The sequence below is a fragment of the Hylobates moloch genome, unplaced genomic scaffold (genome assembly GCF_009828535.3).
Source record: "Hylobates moloch isolate HMO894 unplaced genomic scaffold, HMol_V3 SCAFFOLD_14, whole genome shotgun sequence".
Classification (NCBI taxonomy): domain Eukaryota; kingdom Metazoa; phylum Chordata; class Mammalia; order Primates; family Hylobatidae; genus Hylobates; species Hylobates moloch.
In genome coordinates this window covers 70,315,756-70,338,397 of record NW_026652289.1, presented here as the reverse complement: position 1 = coordinate 70,338,397, position 22,642 = coordinate 70,315,756, and the positions used below count along the sequence as shown (strand labels likewise).

General features: G+C 42.4%; 1 protein-coding gene and 1 pseudogene across 14 annotated transcripts in view; both read right to left on the bottom strand.

Moving 5' to 3' along the window:
• FRMD5 (FERM domain containing 5) overlaps positions 1–22,642 on the bottom strand; it is a 351,142-nt gene that overhangs the window by 118,168 nt on the left and 210,332 nt on the right. The gene's annotated exons all lie outside the window — the stretch shown is intronic.
• On the bottom strand, positions 602–18,032 carry LOC131381129 (actin, cytoplasmic 1-like; annotated as a pseudogene).

Sequence of the window (22,642 nt, the reverse complement as noted above, 5' to 3'; positions counted from 1 at the left end):
GTGCTGGGATTACAGGTGTGAACCACCATGCCCAACCTATTATTACATTGTAATATATAATGAAATAATTATAAATTCACCATAATATAGAATCAGTGGGAGTCCTGAGCTTGTTTTCCTGCAATTACATAGTCCCATCTGGGGGTCATGGGAGACAGTGACAGATCATCAAGAATTAGATTCTCATAAGGAGCATGCAATCTAGATCCCTCATGTGCACAGTTCACAATGGGGTTTGTGCTCCTGTGAGAATCTAATGCTGCTGCTGATCTGACAGGAGGTGGAACTCAGGTGGTAATACAAGTGATGGGGAGCGGCTGTAAATACAGATGAAGCTTCTCTTGCCGCCCCCACCACTCATCTCCTGCTGTGTGGCCTGGTCTGTGGCCTGGGGGTTGAGGACCCCTGAGACAGAAGATCAAACTAGTCACAACATTCCCTTAAGCCAAAACCTAATACAGAGCAAGGTCCCCAGCATTGAGGCAAGACCCTTTTACAGTAAAAAGACTACCACTCACTGAAGGCTCAGATGGTCATTAGCATTTTTTTTTTTTTTTTAGCAACGAAGTGTTTTTTAAGGAAGGTATGTGCGTTGCTTTTTTAGACATATGCTACTGCACAATGAATAGACTACAATATAGTGGAAACGTAAATGTTTTTTTTATAAGGCATGCACTTTTATTCAACTGGTCTCAAGTCAGTGTGTGGGTATGCCCTGACTACCTTCACCCACTCCCAGGGAGACCAAAAGCCCTCATACATCTCAAGTTGGGGGACAAAAAAGGGGGGCCATGAAGGCTGATCATTCAAAATAAAACAAAATAAAGAAGTACTAAGGCAAAGATTTAAAAAATGTTGCATTACATAATTTACATGAAAGCAATGCTATCACCTCCCCTGTGTGGACATGGGAGAGGACTGGGCCATTCTCCTTAGAGAGAAGTGGGGTAGCTTTTAGGAGGGCAAGGGACTTCCTGTAACAACGCATCTCATGATATTTGGAATGACTATTAAAAAAAGAACAATGTACAATCAAAGTCCCTGGCCACACTGTATAACTTTGGAGGATGCTCACTCCAACCAACTGCTGTCACCTTCACCATTCCAGTTTTTAAATCCTGAGTCAAGCCAAACAAAACAAAACAAAATAAAAAAACAAAGTCATGCCAATCTCATCTTGTTTTCTGCACAAGTTAGGTTTTGTCAAGAAAGGGTGTAATGCAACTAAGTCACAGTGCGCCCAGAAGCATTTGCTGTGGATGATGGAGGTGCCTGACTCATCGTATTCCTGCTTGCTGATCCACATCTGCTGGACGGTGGACAGCCGGGCCAGGATGGAGCTGCCGATCCACACGGAGTACTTGCGCTTGGGAGGAGCAATGGTCTTGATCTTCATTGTGCTGGGCGCCAGGGTGGTGATCTTCTGCATCCTATCAGCGATGCCAGGGTACGTGGTAGTGCCGCTAGACAGCACTGTGTTGGCATACAGGTCTTTGAGGATGTCCACATCACACTTCATGATGGAGTTGCAGGTAGTTTCATGGATGCCACAGGATTCCATGCATAGGAAGGAAGGCTGGAAGAGCGCCTCAGGGCAGTGGAACTGCTTGTTGCCGATGGTGATGACCTGGCCGTCAGGCAGCTTGTAGCTATCTCCAGGGAGGAGCTGGAGGCCACCATGGCCATCTCCTGCTTGAAGTCCAGGGTGACGTAGCACAGCTTCTCCTTGATGTCATGCACAATTTCCCGCTTGGCTGTGGCGGTGAAGACGTAGCTGCGCTAGGTGAGGATCTTTATGAGGTAGTCAGTCAGGTCCTGGCCAGCCAGGTCCACACGCAAGATGGCGTAGGGGAGGGCATACTCCTCATAGATGGGCACAGTGTGGGTGACCCCGTCACCATAGTCCATCACGATGTCAGTGGTACGGCCAGAGGTGTACAGGGGCAGCACGGCCTGGATGGCCATGTACATGGCTGGCCTGTCAAAGATCTCAAAAATGATCTGGGTCATCTCCTTGTGGTTGGCCTTGAGGCTCAGGGGGGCCTCGGTCAGCAGCATGGGGTGCTCCTTGGCAGCCACACGCAGCTCGTTGTAGAAGGTGTGGTGCCAGATCTTCTCCATGTCGTCCCAAGTGGTGACAATGTCCTGCTTGATGGGGTACTTCAGGGTCAGGATGCCTCTTTTGCTCTGGGCCTCGTCGCCCACATAGGAGTCCTTCTGACCCATGCCCACCATCACGCCCTGGTGCCTGGGGCGCCCCACGATGGAGGGGAAGACGGCCCGGGGTGGGCATCGTCACCTGCAAAGCTGGCCTTGCACATGCCAGCACCGTTGTCAATGACAAGCATGGTGATATCATCATCCATGGTGAGCTGGCGGCGGGTGTGGACAGGTGGCAGAGAGGCGAGGGCAAGGCTCTGTGCTCGCAGGGTGGACACGGTCTCAGCAGAAACATAAGTTTTATATGCACTGGGAAACCAAAATACTTGTCTGACTTTACTTTTTTGTGATATTTGCTTTTTGCAATGGTCTGGAATCAAACCTGCAATATCTCTGAGGTATGCCTATAAATAAAATTTCTTTTCTCATTATTTATAATGTTTTAAATTACAGCTTACTAACATTAGTTTTACTATGTTTTTTCATTTCTCTATACATTTGTAACCAATAGAAATAGAGTTTCAAATGTTTTGACACACATTTATGTATCATAAATTTTCTCATTGATTATTAAGATCATATAGAGTCAGCTAGCATGGTAATTTTTGGTCTCACATTGGTGTGCAAAGCAAAAACTACAAGTATTTAGGAAACACGAGGTGAGTTTTTCACTGTACTAAGTACTCATCAGATATTTCTACAGCACTGGGTCCAGTTTAAGCTTTACAACCAAAGATTGGCATGGAAAATGAAGAGAAGATAATAATAACAGGTAAGAGACTAAAAAAACTGGCCATAGAAAAACTGTTTAAGGAAATTGATAGATTTTAGCCACTGAAAAGACAGCTGAAGTGGTAATTTAACTATGGCTGATCCTCAATGACTTTTACATAAGGGATACTGACTAGTCATTATACATCTCTTTAGATGACTGAACAAACAAAAACCAATTTTAACTGGAACATGATGGATTTGGGTTAACTTAAAAATGAACTTACAGTGAAAGAGGTACTATATATCAGAACAGATTTCAAAGAGAGCTCTGTAATTTTCTTTCTGCAAGTCCTAAAATGAAAAATTAGTTCTTATCCAATTGGAATGGTTTAAGTTTTGAAAACAGGCAAGGGAAGATGGACTGTATGACCTGTATAAGTCTCTGCTAGAGTTAAGATGCTGTGATTTTTATCATTGTAGAACTTTATTTTACCTGAAGCTGCCAATTATTTTTGAGCACTGTACTTAAATTGTTCTTTGCTTTGCACGTTCAGCTCCCTTTCTCCCAGACCCTCTCCAGCTAAAGGGCATTAGATTATGGAGTGGAACTCTGATGGGAAAGGAAAGCTGCAGAACAATCCTTTTTTCAGTGAGGCTCTGTGATGGGGACTGCAGTGGCTTTGATGTACGCAGCTCCCACAGCATCGGTGCATCCATACAAATGAGCCCTGAATGCCTGGGACAGGTCTTTGCTGCTGCTGCTACTGCTGCTGCTGCATTCTGTGCACTCAGACAGTACTGCTCCAGAGCACCTGCCTGGGTTTCAAATATGGATATTCATTATAAAAATCCATAAATTCATTGCCAAATTGGGCATATTAACACCCTCCCAGGACAAGGCATCTACAGGGAGGACAAATATTGACCTTTTGATCTGTCTTCGGTGCTGATAATTCTTGAACATTAAACTAGACAGTTCTTGCCACAAAAAATCCACAATCTTGTCCCCATTTAAAATCATCAGGCCTACCAGGTAAGGGATTGGTATTTTCAAACAGGGCACTGATGTGTTCTCCATTCTCCTGTTTTCTCAACTCCATTTATGTATTAGCTCTGCTAAACTTGAATCTTGGTCCAACACTCTTTGGAGATGGCTCAATAATAAAATCTCTAACACAGCACAGTGTCCTAGCCCTGCATCCTTTTTCTAATTAGTAGGTTTCCAGAAGAAAACCATGTGTCAGGAAAAATCCAAACCCTGAATGCTGATAGCTCCCAACAAGAAGAAGTATGAGAGAAACAGAAACTCTTTAAACTATAAGTTATTTGAGGATAAGGTATCTTCTATTAAAAAAATACTACTAGGAATATTTGCTTTCTACTATAATTCTGGCTTTGAAAATAACAAAGTTGGCTTTAGAAATAGAGACTACAAATATTCTCCACTATTGAGTCTCACAGCAGAAATGAAATTTGTTCTTTAATCAAACTTCCAGTTGGAGATTGCTCTGAGTTTGTTTTTGTTTTGTTTTAATCTGACCTGGAGTTTTAGACTTGAGAATTGTCTCTACAGCAAAAATGTCCAGTATTGGTTGGTGGTTGGGCATTCCTGAATATGTCCAAATATTTACTGATGAGAAGGTTGTAAATTCTTTTTTTTTTTTTTTGCAAGGGACTGGAGTTTTATTATTTATTTTTATTTTTTTGAGATGGAGTCTTACTCTGTTGCCCAGGCTGGAGAGCAGTGGTGTGATACCAGCTCACTGCAACCTCTGCCTCTGGGTTCACGCAATTCTCCTGCCTCAGACTCCTGAGTAGCTGGGACTACAGGTGCATGCTACTATGCCCAGCTAATTTTTGTATTTTTAGTAGAGACAAGGTTTCACCACGTTGGCCAGGCTGGTCTTGAACTCCTGATCTCAGGTGATCCACCTGCCTTGGCCACCCAAAGCGCTGGGATTACAGGTGTGAGCCGCTGCACCCGGCTGGACTGGAGTTTTATTATTACTCAAATCAGTCTCCAATTCTTATTTTATTTTTAGAGATGGGGTATTCCTCTGCCCAGGCTGGAGTACAATGGCATGATCATAGCTCATTGTAACCTCAAACTCAGGCTCAAGTGGTCCTCCTGCCTCAGCCTCCCAAAGCACTGGGATTACAGGCATGAGACAATGGGCCTCTTTTCTTTTTTTGACACAGATGTTTATTGCTGCAAACTCACCTCTTAGCACTGCTTTTGGTGCATTCCATAAGTTTTGGTATTTTGTATTCTATTTTTGTCTCAAGATATTTTAAAAGTTCCCTTTTAACTTCTTGACCTATTTGTTGTTTAGAAGCATGTTGTTTAATTTCCATGTATTTGGAAATTTTCTAAAATTCCTCCAGTTCTTAACTTCTAGTTTCATACTTTGGTGGGCAGAAAAGATATTTGATATGATTTCAATCTTCTTTTTCTTTCTTTCTTTTTTTTTTTTTTTTTTTTTTAGAGGGCGTGCCGCTTTTCCCCCCCCGGGGGGGAGCGGTGGGGTGTTCTCCGCTCTCCGGGCGCCCTCCCCCCCCTGGGGTTCATGCCATTCTCCTGCCTCAGCCTCCCACGTAGCTGGGACTACAGGCGCCCACCACCTCGCCCGGCTAATTTTTTGTATTTTTAGTAGAGACAGGGTTTCACCGTGTTAGCCAGGATGGTCTCGATCTCCTGACCTCGTGATCCGCCCGCCTTGGCCTCCCAAAGTGCTGGGATTACAGGCGTGAGCCACTGCGCCTGGCCTGATTTCAATCTTCTTAAACTCATTTAAATTTATTTAGACTTGTTTTGTGCGCTAACATAATTTTTTTTTTTTTTTTTGAGATGGAGTCTCATTCTGTTGCCAGGCTGGAATGCAGTGGCGTGATCTCGGCTCACTGCAACCTCCAACTCCCAGGTTCAAGCAATTCTCCTGCCTCAGCCTCTCGAGCAGCTGGGACTACAGGTGCGTGCCACCATGCCCGGCTAATTTTTTTGTATTTTTAGTAGAGACAAGGTTTCACCTTATTGGCCAGGTTGGTCTCGATCTCTTGACCTTGTGATCCACCTGCCTTGGCCTCCCAAAGTGCTGGAATTACAGGCGTGAGCCACTGCATCTGGCCCTAACATATGCTTTACCCTGGAGAATGTTCCATGTGTGCTAGAGAAGAATGTATATGATGTTGCTGCTGGATGCAACGTTCTGTATATGCCTGTTAGGTCCATTTGATGTAAAGTACAGTTTAAGTCCAATGCTTCCTTATTGACTTTTTTTTGTCTGGATGAAACGTCCATTGCTTAAAGTTGGGTATCAAAGTCCCCTACTATTATTGTGTTGCAATCTATCTCTCCCTTCAGGTCCTTTAATATTTGTTTAATACACTTAGGTGCTCCAGTGTTGGTGCATCTATATGTATAATTGTTATAGTCTCTTGATGAACTGACCTCCTTATCTTTATATAATGACCTTGTCTTATTTTACAGCTTTTGACTTAAAGTCTATTTTATCTGACATAAGAATAGTTACCCCTGCTTTCTTTTGATTTCTATTTGCATGGAATATGTTTTGCCATCCTTTTACTTTCAATCTATGTGTGTCCTTGATGGTGAAATGAGTGTCTTGTAGGCAGCATATAGTTGGGTCTTGTTTTTTAAATTCAACCATTCTATGCCTTCTGATTAGAGAATTTAATCCATTTACATTCAAAGTAATTACTGATAGGTAGGGACTTACTACTGTCATTTTGTTAGTTGTTTTCTGATGGTTTTGTGGATCCTTTTTTCCTTCTTCTCTTGCTGTCTTCCTTTGTGATTTATTTGCTCTAGTGTTAGGCTTTGATTCCTTACTTTTTATTTTTTGTGAATCTACTATAGGCTTTTGTTTTGTGGTTACCATGAGGCTTACACAGAACATCTTATAGTTATAACAGGCCATTTTAAACTGATAACAACTTTGAGTGTGTAAAAAAACTCAATACTTTTACTCTACCTGCCCCTCATATTTTATGCTTTTACTAACAACATTTACATCTTTTTATATTGTGTATTCATTAAGCAATTATTATAGCTATTATTATTATTATTTTATTTTTCTGAGAGAAGGTCTCATTCTGTTACCCAGCCTGGAGTTCAATGGCTCAATACTGGCCTCCCAGGCTCAAGTGATTCTCCTACCTCAGCCTCCTGCATAGCTGGGACTACAGGCACATGCCACCACACCCAGCTAATTTTTTTATTTTTTGGTAGAGATGTGGTTTTACCATGTTGGCCAGGCTGGTCTTGAACTCCTGACCTCAAGTAATCTACCCACCTCAGCCTTCCAAAGTGCTAGGATTACAGGCGTGAGCCACTGCACCCAGCACTATTAGAACTTTTAAATAGTTTTCCCTAACCTTCATGCTAAAGATATGAGTAACTTACACACCACCATTACAATTATTCTGAATTTGATTGTGTACTTACTTTTACCAGTGAGTTTATATGTTTTAATGTTTACTAATTAGCATCCTCTTCTTTCAGCTTGAAGAACTCCATTCAGCCTTTTTCATAAGACAATTTTGGTGGTGATGAACTCCCTCGGCTTTTGCTTATCTGAGAAAGCCTTTCTCTCTCCTTCATTTCTGAAGGACAGCTTCCAGGTATTCTTGTTTTCTCCTTTAGCACTTTGAATATAGTCATCCCTCAGCATCTATGGGGAATTGGTTCCAGGACCCTTTGAGAATACCAAAATCCACAGATGCTCAAGTCCCTTATATAAAACAATATAGTATTTGCATACAACACCATATGCATATCCTCCCACACATTGTAAATATCTAGATTACTAGTAGTACCTAATACAAAGTAAATGCTCCGTAAATAGCTGTTATAGTGTATTGTTTAGGGAATAATGACAAGAAAAAAAAAGTTTGTACATGTTTAGTACAGATGTAACCAATGTAGGCTTAACTACATTTGTGATCCGTGATTGGTTAAATACATGGATGAAGACCCTGCAGCTACAAGGGGCTGAAGCCTGATTTCAAAGAGGCTGGCCTGGTGCTGGGGTGTGCCTGGAGCCTGAGTTTGTGGGGGCAGGCTGGGTCCTGGGTCCACAGGAGCTGGCCTAGAGCATGGGTCAACAGGAGTGGTCCTGGAGACATGGTTCATGGAGACTGTCCTGGCACTGGTGTCTACAGGGGTAGGTCTGGACCCTGGGTCTGCTGGAGCACGTTTGGATTCTGGGTCCACTGGAGGTTGGGTCTATGGGGACTGGCCTGGAGCCTGGGGCCAGCCTGATGTTAGGGCAGGAATGAAGCTTGGATCTGTAGGGGCTAGTCTGGAGCCTGGGATCATGGGTACTGGCATGGTAACTGGAACCCTGGGGGCTGGCCTGAAGACTGGGTCCATGGGGATGTGCCTGGAGGTTACGTCTGGAGGCTAGGTTTTTGAGGGCTAACGTGGGTCCTGGAGCCGCGAGAGCCAGCCTGGAACCTGGGTCCACATGGATGTTCCTAGAGCCTGTGTCCATGGGTTCCAACCCAGTGTTGGGTTCTACTGGGATGAGCCTGGACCCTGGATCTGCTAGAACAGGGCTGAACCCCAGAGCTGCTGGAGTGTAGGGCTGCAGAGGCTCCCCTACAGTGTGGGGTCACGAGGATCAGCCTGGCCTGGAGCCCGTGTCTGAAGGTGATGGCTTGGTGACTGAGGCCAAGGGTGCTGCCTTGGCACTGGGGCAGGCTTAAAGCCTGGGGTTGGGTGGGCTGACCTGCCTCTGGGCTGTTCTGGAACCTGGGGTGGGCCTGAAGACTAGGTCTGCAGAGGCTGGCCTGGAGGCAGGGTCCACTGAGCAGGCCTGGAGCCTGGGGCTGCAGGATCTAGCTTGGCACTGTGGTGGACTTGGAAGCCTAGTCTGTAGGTACAGGCCAGGAGTCAGGGACCATGGGGGCCTACCCAGTGATGAGTTTTACTGGGACAGGCCAGGTGTTGAGGAATGAGGCAATGTCTGGTACTCACTCTCCTTCCCTCACACAGAGGGTATCTTTCTCCATGCTGTGCTATCTGAGGTTTGGGGAAGTGTGACAAGGGTAACGTAAAACTGTCTTTCCTGCCCTCTTCAATGTATCTTTTCTTATTTCTACATGATACCTCATTGCTGTAATCTCTCATCTGATTTCCCTAGTTCTTGTGAAGGTATTTTCATGCATGGATAGTTGTTTACATTGATATTTCTGTGAGGTGATGAGTGCTATAAAGTTCAATTTCACCATCTAGCTGATGTTCAAACCCTCAGTTTCTCTCCTATAGATTCTTACTGAATTGATCTGAGTAGGGATTGCCTTTTTTTTTAAGCTCCTCAGCTGATTTTTTTTTTTTTTTTTGTATAACAGTTTGAGAACCATTGTTCTGGAATTTGCTGCTCAAAGTGTTCTGCATGTTGAAAATGCAGAATTTTAGGCTCTATCCTGGATCTACTGAAAGCAGAAACCATCTTTTAACGAGATCCCCAGATGATTCATTTACACATTAAAGTTTGATAAACACTGCTCTTGAACAGTGTCAACCTTGGCTATATATTAGAATCATGTGGGGGGCTTTTAAAAAATGATACATGCATTGATATTTCTTTAAAGCTTTCTAATGATTAAAACATGAATATCACTGAACTAGAATGTACAAACACAAATATCTGCTCAGGTATACTCTAGTCATGATGCGTAGAAGGAAAAGAGAGAAAGTTTGAACTCCCACTTTCAAGAAGAGAGACACAGGGTACCTACCTTAACAGAAGAATACTGCTAGCACCAGAAAGAAAATGACTCTTACGATGATAAAGGCCTGAAGGGTAACTCCCAAATTTCATTTCACAATACTCTAACTGCTATGCTTGTTTACGGCATCTTTGCTCTACCTCTCTAAAACCAGCCTTCATTGTTGTCCTGTTCTCTGCCCACTCCTCTCCCCAATCCACAACCAAAGATTCTACTCTTGAGATTCCTCAAGAAAACATGTTTTTGACTCTAGGGAACAAAAATGGATCAAGCTCAAAAGAAATTCCCCATTCTGCAGTAAGGTTGCAAAGGATATATTTTTACCAACACATTCTCTTGTGGTTCATCTCATTCCCTTCAGGGTGCCTGCTGGCAATGACACAGGATACCAGAATTGCTGATAGAACCTAGTCTGTCTCCATAGGAGAAACTGTCTCCTTGCCTGTTGTCTCCTTGCCCCTGAGCTTTCTTGATGTAGTTCTGCTGCCAAAGTGAGTGGATTTTTCCCCTGGGCCTGATTTCTATTGTTAAGTTTTTATATTATTGAAATCTAACAGTGGCAGTTGCCTCCCCATAATCTAGACGATGCTTGAAAATGATGAAAAGGAAACATGTCTATCTATCTCTACTCTTTATAGAAAAATCAGAATGATCATGCACACCACAAGAAACAATTAACAGTTTCAGTCCATATGACTTCTGTTGTTTCCAAACAACCACAACAAAACCATAATGACAACAAAAAGATGTTCTTCAATGTTCATGACATTGAGATCTCCCATCTACTTCCAGTAGGCCTCTTAAAGGCCTCTTTTTCCTGTCTTAAATGTTATTATACATATTTAAGGTATACAACATGTTATACTATATATAGTAAAATGGTCTTTTGTGTGAGGTATTTCCTACATCACACTAAAGAGACTTTGTTAAATAATATAATTAACAAAGCTACATTTCTTCAACTGGTTCAATGTGGAACTAAGGTACTGTCATCAGGGATATAACGATCATAGCTGCTTACAGGTGGTATATGATCTGGAGTTATGATTCCTTCTCCACAAAATGGGGATAAGACTATCTCCTTTTTAGTTCTGCTATCAAGATTAAATGAGATAATAGATATATAACTTTGTAAATTGCAAAGTGGTCTACAAGATTTAGATATGCTTATTATTAGTTGGTAGGAATGAGTGACATATCCTGGAAGACAAGCAAAGAAATCATTTCCAGAACACAGCAAAAGTATTAAGGGACAGATGAAGTTCTCTGATGGCAAATCTCTGCACAGGTGAACAAGGGTTCTATTTCTAGTTTCCTATTAAAGGTAAGAGGCAACACTAGATATTGCCTTTGACATTAGTTTCAAACAAGCAGACTGATCAGAGGCAATGCATATGTGATCTAACACTCCACGGAGAGGGTGTCTGTCAATTCTGTCATGACCATTAGGCTCTCTACCTCATTCAGTTTAAGTATCTACAAATCCCTAAACTCCACTGCCATTCAAACTGGCAGACACTAAGGCTTGAGCACTAAAGGGAAAACAAGGGGTGCTTTTTCAGATCTAATAATGGCTGGCCAGAGGATTCTATCCCTGGTAGCACAGCTGCTTCTACCAGGAAATTGATGAGATAAGCTTGTGAGATGATGGCTGATTTCACATCAGGAAGTTCAGTATGATTTGAATGAAAGACTCTGCATTCCAAGACTCTGCCCTGCCGTGAGATAGGCAGGCCTATTTCTATCCAGCTGCTCTCTACCATGCAAAATGACATCACTTTCTAGAACACAGACAATCTCTGGGACCAACCTGCTGGCAAGCAAGCAACAAAACTTCTGGAAAAAGAAAATAAGCTGTAATCATCAAATGCTAGGGATAGGAAACAAACAGACGATAATTTCATTCCTCAGCTGTTAACACTGTTTCTTCTTTCTTCACAAGTTGCTTTCATTTTTATTTTATTTTTCGGACGGAGTCTCCATCTATTGCCCAGGCTGGAGTGTGGTGGTGTGATCTCGGCTCACTGCAACCTCCACCTCCCAGGTTCAAACGATTCTCCTGCCTCAGCTTCCTGAGTAGCTGGGATTACAGGTGTGTGCCACCACGCCTGGCTAATTTTTGTAATTTTAGTAGAGACAAGGCTTTGACATATTGGCCAGGCTGGTCTCGAACTCCTGACCTCAGGTGATCTGCCTGCCTTGGCCTCCCAAAGTGCTAGGATTACAGGCGTGAGCCACCACACCCAGCCTTTAATTATAAGTGTGCAGTTCAGTAGTGTCAAGCACATTCACACTGTTGTGCAACCAATCTCCAGAACTCTTCATCTAGCAAAATTAAAACTCTACACCCATTTAAAAACTTTTTTCCTAGTATGCAATTATTATTAACTATAGTCACCATGCTGTACATTAGGTCTCCACAATTTACTCATGACTACAAGTTTGTTCCCTCTTACCAACATCTTCCCATTTCCCTACCCCCACACCTGACTCCTGGTAACTACTTTTTTACTCTCTTTATGAGTTTGACTTTCTTAATTCCACATATGTGAGATCATGCAGTATTTGTCTCTGACTTATTTCACTCAGAATAATGCCCTGCAGTTGCATTCATGTTGTCACAAATGGCAAGACTTCCTACTTTTTATAGGCTGGGTAGTATTTCATTGTATATGCATATGTGTGTATCTATATATGTGAATACACACATGTATACAATGGAATATCTATATCACAGATATATGTGTGATACACAGATACACACACATATATGATATACCATTTTATATTTGTGTGTGTATATACGTGTGTGTATATATATATGCGTATATATATATATATATATACACACACACATATATATGCCATGATTTCTTTGTTTTTTTGGAGACAGCATTTCACTCTGCCACCCTGGCTGGAGTGCTCTTTGCAGCCCCAAACTCCTTGGGCTGAAGCCATGCTCCTGCCTCAGCTTCCCTAGTAGCTAGGACTATAGGCATGAACCATGCCCAGTTATTTTTTATTTTTTTTGTAGAGACAGGGTCTTACTATATTGCCCAGGGTGGTCTTGAATTCCTGAGCTCAAGTGATCCTCCTGCTCCGTCTCCCAAAATGCTGAGATTACAGGTGTGAGCCACTGCACCTCGCCCTACCACAATTTCTTTGTCTATTCTTTTGTGAATGAACACTTAAAAGATTGTTTCCATTTCTTGGCTATTGTGAATAATGCTGCAATGAACATGAGAGTGCAGAAATCTCTTCAACTCATTTCCTTTGGATATATGCCCAGAAGTGGGATTGCTGGACCACATGGTAGTTCTACTTTTTTTTTTTTTTTTTCCTTGAGACAGAGTCTCGCTGTATCCCCCAGGCTGGAGCTCAGTGTCACAATCTCGGCTCACTGCAACCTCTGCCTCCCTGGTTCAAGCGATTCTCATGCTTCGGCCTCCTGAGTAGCTGAGATTATAGGCAAGCGCCACCACACCCAGCTAATTTTTGTATTTTTAGTAGAGACGGGGTTTTGCCATGTTGGCCAAGCTGTTCTTGAACTCCTGATCTCAGGTGATCCACCCACCTTGGCCTCCCAAAGTGCTGGGATTACAGGTGTGAGCCACTGTACCCTGTGGTAGTTCTATTTTAAAATTTTTGAGGAACCTCCAAACTGATTTTCAAAATGGCTATACTTTTTTAGTATTTGGAGATAGGGTCTCACTCTGTTGCCCAGGCTGGAGTGAAGTGGTGTGAACACAGCTCAGTGCAGCCTCAACTTCCTGGGCTCAAGCAATCCTCCCACCTCAGCCACCCAAGTAGCTGGAACCATAGGTGCCAGCCACCATGCCCAGCCTCAAAATGGCTATACTAATTTACATTCCCATTAATAATGTACAAGGGTTCCCTTTTCTCACCAATAACAAGTATTCTCACCAATACTTGTTATCTTTTGTCTTTCTTATAATAGCCATTCTAACGTGTTTGAAGTGCTATCTCATTGTGGTTTTGATTTGTATTTCCCTAATGATCAGTGATGTTGAACACCTTTTCATATACTTGTTGGCCATTTTTGTGTCTTCCTTGGAAAAATGTCTATTCAGCTCCTATGCCTATTTTTAAATCAGGTTATTTGTTTTTCTGTTATTGAGCTGTATGAGTCTCATATATTTTGGATTTAATCCCTTATCAGATAGACATATAGACTATAAATATTTTCTCCCATTTTGTGGGACACTTTTTCATTTTGTTGATGGTTCCCTCTGCTGTGCAGAAACTTTTTAATTTGATGTAGTCCTACTTGTTGTTTTTGCTTTTGTTGCCTGTGTTTTTAGTGTCATATTAAAAAAGGTATTGCCAAGACTAATGTCATGGAGCTTTCCCCCTATATTTTCTTCTAGGATTTTATGGTTTCAGGTCTCATGTTTAAATCTTTAATCCATTTTGAGTTTATTTTTGTGTATGGCATAAGATAAAGATCGAATTTTATTTATTAATTTGAGACAAAAATCACTTTGTCATTCAGGCTGGAGTCCAGTGGCATGAACACAGCTCACTGCAGCCTCCGCTTCCCACACTCAAGCGACCCTCCTGCCTCAGCCCCCCAGGTAGCTGGGACTACAGGCACATGTCACCATGCCCAGCTAATTTTTTAATATTTTTTGTAAAAATGGGGTTTCAAAATGTTGTCTTGAACCCCTGAGCTCAAGGGAACCCCCTGCCTCAGCCTCCTGAGTAGCTGGCTAATTAGCACCCAGATAATTTTTGTAATTTTAGTAGACACGGGGTTTCACCATGTTGGCCAGGCTGATCTCAAACTCCTGGCCTCAAGTGATCCACCTGCCTCAGCCTCCCAAAGTGCTGGGATTACAGGCATAAGCCACCATGCCTGGCGAGCCACCGCACCCAGTTCATTCTTTATTTTGATGCCAAAAGACTCCTAGGTTTGGCCACAGTGAGCCACTTCAAGTTGTTTCCTATCCTTTTGACATGTCATTACTTGAGCACTTTTAAAGTTTCTAGCACAATAAGATGTCCCAGGCTCATCTTACCCTTTCTCTGCCCTGGCCCAGAATCAGCTAGTTGTCAAAGGCACCTGATTTTTTTGGTGGAGAGTGGCATTTAAAAACTTACACCTAGGTGTTGTGTGATCATTGTTATTGGAGGGTCATTCGTCATAGGCCTTCTCAGTAATGAAGTTAAGAAAGTATGTTTGAGGGTGTATATTTATATCCATTTCTGTATCTCAATGTTAAAAACCATGGGTTTACACTAATATCTCTAATTCTATTCCAATTTCAAAGGGTTCATTCTGTAGCAGGACGAGCCGCAGACAAGAACCCCTCAGACAACGAGTTATGGAAGGAAACGGCTTTACTCAGCTGGGAGCATCGGCGGACTCACGTCTCCAAAAACCGATCTCCCGAGTGAGCAATTCTTGTCCTTTTTAAGGGCTTACAACTCTAAGGGGGTCTGCGTGAGAGGCTCATGATGGATTGAGCAAGCAGAGTGTATGTGACTGGGGGCTGCATGTACCGGTAATTGGAATGGAACAGAACAGGACAGGGATTTTCACAGTGCTTTTCTATCTGGAATCTATAGATAACATAACTGGTTAGGTCAGGGGTCGATCTTTAACTACCAGGCCCAGGGTGCAGCGCTGGGCTGTCTGCCTGTGGATTTCATTTCTGCCTTTTAGTTTTTACTTCTTCTTTCTTTGGAGGCAGAAATTGGGCATAAGACAATATGAGGGGCGGTCTCCTCCCTTAATTCTAGTCTCCCCCCTTTCCATACTTGTAACTCCCTTTTCTAACACTGAGAGACCTACCTCCTATTATCCTCACGTTACTTATGTGCTCCGTCCCAGGATACAAGGAAAGTAGTTTCAGAATTCCCAAGTCATACCACAGTAGAAGACTGAACTCTTGATCTTTTGTTCCAAATGGGGTCCACCCACAGCCCTTCCCATTTCAGTTGATGGCAACTCCATCCTTCTAGTTGCTCAGATAAAAAACCCTGGAATCCTCCTGGAGTCTTTACTCTCTCTTTCATACTACACATCTATCTAATCTGTCAGAAAATCCTATCAGTTCTATCTTCAAAATGTATTCAGAATCTAACCACATCCCACCACCTCCACCGCTATCAATCACCCTGGTCCAAGCCACCACCATCGTCTTGGGTCTAGATTGCTCCCAGCTAGTCTCCCTGCCTCTACCCTTGCCCCTTAATCAGTCTGTCGTCAACACAGCAGTCAGAGTAGTGCTTTTAAAAATGTAAGTCACTTTCAATCACTCCTCTTAACATTCCAATGATCACAAAACACTCAGATGTAGGTTGTTAAAACCCTGCAATGGTTCCCTATTTCACTCAAGAGTAAAACCCAGAGTCCTAAAAATGTCCCTATAACTTTCTGGCCTCACCTCCTATTACTGCCTTCGTCATCCTACTTTACTCCAAACACAATAGCCTCCTTGCTATTTGTCACATTCTACAGCTATAATCTTATTTACGCCCTTGGCTGTGATTCCTCTGCCAGAAACAATTATTTTACTTCCTTCAAGTGTTCAATCTCACTTCAAAAAGGCCCACACTGACTATTGTATTTGATATGTATACTTGATATTACAACCACTCTCCCAACTCTAGCAGTCCCCATTTTCCTTACCCCCCTCTATGTTTTCATATCCTACAGCACTTATCACTTTCTAATATACCATATATTATATCATTTACTAATTTTTTATGTTTATTATTCATTGCTTATTCTCCACCCTTGGATCACTACTAGAATTTATGAGGACATGAATTTTTGTCTCTTTTGTTCACTGAAGAACAAAGGGGCCTAGAACAGTGTCCAGCAAGCTGTAGACACTCAACAAATATTTGCTGATGTTGAATGAATAAATTATTAGGAACCCAGCATTATGAATTGTTTCACCCCTTATTTTGGCAGCATGGCTTGACTAAAAATTTTCTGTAAAACAATTTGATTTTTAATCTATAATAGCAATTTGGACCAATAGCTCTCATATTTATTTTTCAAACCAGCATTCTCTCAAAGAGGAATGTGTCCTTACAAGAAATTTAGTAACATACCCACACCAGTGAGCCAAGGTACTTCAAATGAATGTTAAACTTCCACAGAAAATGCCATAGTTTTTATTTAACATGTATGTATACCTATGTGTGTACATATCAGTACAAGCATATCTTATTTTATTGTGCTTCACTTTATTGTGACTCACAGATACTTTTTTTTTTTTTTTAATAAATTGAAGGTTTGTGGCAACCTGGCATCCAGCAAGTCTACTAGCACCATTTTTCCAATAGCACATGCACACTTCATGTCTCTGTGTCACATTTTGTTAAATCTTGCAATATTTCAAAGTTTTCCATTATTATTATTTTTTTCTTGTGGTGATCTGTGATCCTTAATATTACTACTATACTTGCTTTGGGGCACCATAAGCCATGGCCATAGAAGACGGCGAACTTAACAAATGTTTTATGTGTCCTCACAGCTCCATCAACCAGCTGTTCCCCCAACTCAGTCCCTCTCTTTGGGCCTCCCTATACCCTGAGACACAACAATATTGAAATTAGCCAATTAATAACCTTTCAATGGCTTGTAAGTGTTCAAGTAAGAGGAAAAGTCACACGTCTTTAACTTTAAATCAAAAGCTAAAAATGATTATGCTTAGTGAGAAAAGCAGGTTGAAAGCTGAGATAGGCTGAAAGCTAGGCTTCTTGAGCCAAATAGTGAGCCAAATTTGTAAATGCGAAGGAAGAGTTCTTGAAGGAAATTTAAAGTGCTACTCCAGTGATCACATGAATAACAGAAAAGTAAAACAGTCTTCATGCTGATACGCAGAAAGTTTTAGTGGTCTGGATAGAAGATCACACGAGACACAACATTCCCTTTAATCAAAGCCAAATCCAGAGCAAGGCCTTACCTCTCCTCAATTCTGTGAAGGCTGAGAGAGATAAGAAAACTGCACAAGACAAGTTTGAAGCTGGCAGAGGTTGGTTCATGAGGTTTTAGGAAAGAAGCCATCTGTATTAAGTCTACTCTCATACTGCTATAAAGAAATACCTGAGGCTGGGTGTGGTGGCTCATGCCTGTAATCCAGCACTTTGCGAGGTCGAGGCAGGCAGCAGATCATCTGAAGTTAGGAGTTTGAGACCAGCCTGGCCAACATGGTGAAACTCCGTCTCTACTAAAAATACAAAATCAGCCAGGCATGGTGGCGTGTGCCTGTAATCCCAGCTACTCGGGATGCTGAGGCAGGAGAATCACTTGAACCCGGTAGGTGGAGGTTGCAGTGAGCCAAGATCGCGCCATTGCACTCCAGCCTGGGCAAAAAGAGTGAAACTCCATCTCAAAAAAAAAAAAAAAAGAAAAGAAAAAGAAAAAAAAAGAAAGAAAAGAAAAATAAAAAAGAAATATCTGAGACTGGGTAATTTACAAAGAAAAGAGGTTTAACTGACTCACAGTTCTGCAGGCTATAAAGGAAATATAGCGGCTTCTATTTCTTGGGAGGCCGCAGGAAACTTACAATCATGGTGGAAGGCAAAGGGGAAGCAAGGCATCTCACATGGCCGGAGCAGGAGGAAAAGAGTGAGGAGAAGGTGCTGCACACTTTTAAACAACCAGATCTCATGATAACTCTATCACAAGAACAGCACTAGGGGGATGATGCTAAACCATTCATGAGAAGCCACCCCCATGTCCAATCACCTCCCACCAGGCCCTACCTCCAGCATTGGGGATTATCTTTCAACATGAGATCTGGGCAGGGACACAGATTCAAACCATATCACCATCTCCATAACATAAAAGTGCAAGATGAAGTAGTAAGTGCTGATACAGAAGCTGCATCAAGTTACCCAGAAGATCTAGCTGAGATCACTTACGAAGGTGGCTACAACAGATTTTCAATGCAGATTAAACAGACTTCTACTGGAAGAAGATGCCATCTAGGACTTTCATAGATGGAGTAAAGCCAACGTCTGGCTTCAAAGCTTCAAAGGATAGGCTGACTCAGATTAAAGGATAATGCAGCTGGTGACTTTAAATTGAGGCCCAATGCTCATTTACCATTCTGAAAATCCCAGGATCTTTAAGAATTATGCTACATATATTGTGCCTGTGCTCTATAGATGAAAAAACAAAGCACGGGTGACAGTACATCTGTTTACAGCATGGTTTACAGAATATTTTCAGTTCATTGTTGAGACCTGCTGCTCAAAAAAAAAAAAAAATCCTTTCAAAATATTACTGCTCACTGACAATCTACCTGATTACCAAAGAGATCTGATGGAGATGTACAGAAGATGAATGTTGTTTTCATGCTTGCTAACATCCAGTTGGTAGCCCATGGATCAAGGAGTAATTTGGACTTTCAAGTCTTATTTTAAGAAATACATTTCATAGGCCGGGCGCAGTGGCTCACGCTTGTAATCCTAGCACTTTGGGAGGCCGAGGCAGGCAGATCACGAGGTCAGGAAATCGAGACCACGGTGAAACCCCGTCTCTACTAAAAATACAAAAAATTAGCCGGGCGTGGTGGCGGGCACCTGTAGTCCCAGCTACTCGGAGAGGCGGAGGCAGGAGAATGGCGTGAACCCAGGAGGCAGAGCTTGCAGTGAGCCGAGATTGCGCCACTGCACTCCAGCCTGGGCGACAGAGCGAGACTCTGTCTCAAAAAAAAAAAAAAAAAAAAATACATTTCATAAGACTATAGCTGCACGAATAGTGATTCCTCTGATGGATCTAGGCAAAGTAAATTGAAAAACTGAATGCCATCATTCTAGATGCCATTAAGAACATCTGTGGCTCATGGAGGGAAGTCAAATTATCAACATTAATAGGAGTTTGGAAAAAGTTGATTCCAACCCTTATGATTTCAAGGTGTCAGTGGAGGAAGTAACTGCAGATGTGGTAGCAATAGCAAGAAAACTTGAACCTGAAGATGTGACTGAATTGCCGCAATCTCAAGATCAAACTTGAAGGGATGAGAAGTTGCTTCTTAGGGATGAGCAGACAAAGTGGTTCTTGAGATGGAAACTACTCCTGGTGAAGATGCTGTGAACATTGTTGAAATGACAACAAAGGATTTAGAATATTCCATAAACTTAGTTGATAAAGCAGTGGCAGGATTGGAGAAGATTGACTCCAATTTTGAAAGAAGTTCTACTGTGGGTAAAATGCAGTTAAACAGCATTGCATGCTACAGAGAAATCTTTCATAAAAGGAAGAGTCCACTGATGTGCCAAACTTCATGGTTATCTTATTATAAGAAATTGTCACAGCCACCCCCACCTTCAGCAGCCACCACCCTGACCAGTCAGCAGCTGTCAACATCAAGGCAGGACCTTCCACCAGCCAAAAGATTTTAACTTGCTGAAGGCTCAGGTAATTGTTAGCATTTTTTAGCAAAAAAGTATTTTTAAATTAAAATATATAATTTTTTTTTCCGGACATAATGCTATTGCACACTTAACAGACTACAGTATAGTGAAACATAACTTTTATATGCACTGGGAAACCAAAAAATCTGTGACTTGCTTTATTGCACTATCCACTTTATTGCGATGGTCTGGAACTGATTCTGCAATATCTCCAAGGTGTGCCTATATATATATATATATATGTATAAACCTCTGCTTTTAACAATACTGTGAGGGCCTAGAATTTCATTTGGAATTAATGTACACATTTGAAAAACTTGACTGTTTTGAGAACAATGTTTTTAAACCCTCAAGTTCTCTGTCTGCTGATCAAAATGGACATTAACATCCTAACATACTTTGCATTTTCCTAGTATCTACAAGGCCAGATATTTTTATCTTTTAATTTTTCAAATTTTTAAAATCTAATTTTTTAAATTAATTTTTTTTTTTTTTTTTTTTTGAGACAGAGTTTCACTCTTGTTGCCCAGGCTGGAGTGCAATGGCGCGATCTTGGCTCACCACAACCTCTGTCTCCCAGGTTCAAGCAATTCTCCTGCCTCAGCCTCCCGAGTAGCTGGGATTATAGGCATGTGCCACCACCCTGGCTAATTTTGTATTTTTTGTAGAAACAGGGTTTCTCCATGTTGATCAGGCTGGTCTTGAACTCTCGACCTCAGGTGATCCGCCTGCCTTGGCCTCCCAAAGTACTGGGATTACATGCGTGAGCCACTGCGCCCAGCTGCTAATTTTTTTTAAAGAGATGGGGTCTTGCTCTGTTGCTCTGGCTAGAGTGCAGTGGGATGATCATGGCTCACTGCAGCCTTGACATCCTGGGCTCTGGTGATTCTCTCACTTCAGCCTACTGAGTGGCTGGGGACAATCGGCATTTTTTTTTTTTTTTTTTTTTTTTTGTAGAGATGAGGTCTCCCTATGTTGCCCAGGCTGGTCTCAAACTCCTGGACTGAGGCAACACTCCTGCCTCATTTTTCTGAAGTGCCGGGATTACAGGCATGAGCCTGTAAGGCTTTATTTTATTTGGAAGGCTTTATTTTATTATTTTTTTGAGACAGAGGCTTGCTCTGTCACCCAGGCTAGAGTATAGTGGCACCATCTCAGCTCACTGCAATCTCTGCCTCCCGGGTTCAAGAGATTCTTGTGCCTCAGCCTCCCAAGTAGCTGGGACTATAGTCGTGAGCCATCATACCTGGCTAATTTTTTTGTATTTTTAGTAGAGACATAGTTGCCTCATGATGGCCAGGCTGGTCTTGAACTCCTGACCTCAAGTGATCTGCCTGCCTCAGCATCTCAAAGTGCTGGGGTTACAGGCCTGAACCACCGCGCCTGGCCAAAGGCTTGATATTTTTAACATGTGGTGCACCAAAGATTTTTGTATGTAAAATTTTGCGTAAATGTATTTTCATTGTGGAAGCTAATACTTGCATCAGATTTTCAAAGGAGTCTCTGACCTAAAATAAGTTAAGAATCACAGCATTAAACTTGTAGAGTTCCTCCATTAAAAATTAGCTTCCCAGGCCAGGCGCGGGGGCTCACGCCTGTAATCCCAGCACTTTGGGAGGCTGAGGCAGGCAGATCACGAGGTCAGGAGATCGACACCATCCTGGCTAACATGGTGAAACCCTGTCTCTACTAAAAATCCAAAAAATATACCAGGCGTGGTGGCAGGTGCCTGTAGTCCCAGCTACTGGGGAGGCTGAGGCCGGAGAATGGCGTGAACCCGGGAGGTGGAGCTTGCAGTGAGCCGAGATGGCGCCACTGCACTCTAGCCTGGGCGTCAGAGGAGACTCCGTCTCAAAAACAAAAAACAACAACAAAAAATTAGCTCCCCGAGGACAGGAACCACGTCTGTCCCATCATCAAATCTTAGTTCCTACCAAGTAGTAAATAATAAATGTTGAACAAATAAAAATAAGGAAATGAATAAAGAATGGATGAACAAATCACTAATTTACTGCCTCAGCTCACATTATCTCTTCTTTGCCCAGCTTTCTAAGGGTTGGGTCACAATAGCGCATATGACTGATAATGAGTCAGAGAAGGAATAAGACTTGCTCAATGCAGTTATCACTAAACTTGGCTGGGGGGAACCTTTGTAGGAGTGAAAAAGAAATCTTAAAGATGCAAAAGACATTTGTCTTTCTGTACATTTTTAAAGTAACATGTGGCTGGGTGCGGTGGCTCATGCCTCTAATCCCAGCACTTTGGGAGGCTGAGGCAGGAGGATTGCTTGATCCCGGGAGTTTGAGACCAGCATGGGCAACATGGAGAGACTCTGCCTCTACAAAATACAAAAAATTAGCTAGGCATGGTGGCACACACCTGTAGTCCCAGCTACTCAGCTGACTGAGGTGGGAGAATTGCTTGAGCCTGGGAAGTCGAGGCTGCGGTGAGCCGTGATTGTGCCACTGCACTCTAGCTTAAGTGACAGAGTGAGACTGTATTTGGAAAAAAAAAAATCTACTTTTATGGAGTTTTTGAGGCATAGGTTTCCTGGGGGCTTTGGGGTGCTGTGTACTTCTAGGTACTAAGAGGAAAGGCCCAGAGTACAGGCTGC